The sequence below is a fragment of the Octopus bimaculoides genome, chromosome 5 (assembly GCF_001194135.2).
Source record: "Octopus bimaculoides isolate UCB-OBI-ISO-001 chromosome 5, ASM119413v2, whole genome shotgun sequence".
Classification (NCBI taxonomy): Eukaryota; Metazoa; Mollusca; class Cephalopoda; order Octopoda; family Octopodidae; genus Octopus; species Octopus bimaculoides.
The window spans coordinates 102,381,834-102,383,000 of NC_068985.1; the positions used below are offsets into that span (position 1 = coordinate 102,381,834).

Here is a 1,167-nt window from a genome sequence, read left to right on the forward strand (position 1 = left end):
ATATATATATATATATATAGTTGTAGATCCCTGACAAGGTCATGGAGTTCACCTTGGGTTATGAGATGTGATCTAGAGGAGGTTGATTTATCAAAATTTGGGCCACTGTAACCCAGCACTATCATCCTTCTCTGATTCATCCTCACCACTTTCTTCATCTGGCTCAAAGGATATCAAAGTCGTTGCATCAGGAACATGTAGAACTTCTCCATGAGAAACTGGACGAATAGCTGATGGAATGCTTGGATATTTAATGGACTTCCTTTCATCTTTGACAAGCCCCTATTTTACTAGAGATACCATGCAGAAATAACACTTATTGGTATGGCCTTTTAGTCCCGCCACGTTATTGGTGAAGGTTAGCAGCACAAGTGTTGCAGCATATGGGAGTAGCTCACTTCTTATCCTGGTCGCCACCCTTGCATCCAAAATATAGGTGATATGCCTTTCTAACCATAGCAGTTATACGGCGCTTCTATGATGCAAAGGTCACCTCACCACAAATGTAGCAGAAGTTGTCTGCCTTATTTATACAAGTGCAAGACATCTGAAAGAAAAAAAAAGACACAAGACAATTTAAAGATAAACAGAAAACTAATTGATAAATTAATCATTATAAAACAGTGCATGGCAGAAGTATTTATATTATTCAGTAGGAAAACAGAATCAATATAAAATGCCTCACATGCATATCAACAGCCTACTCAGTGAATATTTATTATAAGTTTAAAATTTGTTTGACTAGAAAAGCCACCTATCTTCCACCTCAGCACAACCACCTCCCATGACTGCTAGAACAATACTGAAATGCAGTGTGACTGTGAATGTGGCGACATGTATGCGTATCTTGAAAAGTAGAGCTAACAAAGAATTCTAACCATGATATTCACTAACAGTGACCTAAAATTAGTTGGAAATTGCTACTCTGGTCTCAGAAGCAGTTTGGTTGTTGACCAATGTAATTAAGTGATCGTTATTCGTGGAGAAGTAGGTCATGCCTCTCACGTGCATTTTTTTTTAATAGATACAGACCATCACAAACAAATGTGAGAGTTATTGTGTTTCATTAATTGTTCATTTTGATTTCTATGTACTGAAACACACATTTATATGTGTACGTCTTTGTGTGTGTGTGTGTACACGTATACTAATATATATATATATATA

The 1,167-nt window shown here is 36.6% G+C and overlaps 1 protein-coding gene across 6 annotated transcripts in view; it reads left to right on the forward strand.

Moving 5' to 3' along the window:
* The window catches only part of LOC106876426 (uncharacterized), a 1,308,965-nt gene that overhangs the window by 261,729 nt on the left and 1,046,069 nt on the right, over positions 1-1,167 (forward strand). The gene's annotated exons all lie outside the window — the stretch shown is intronic.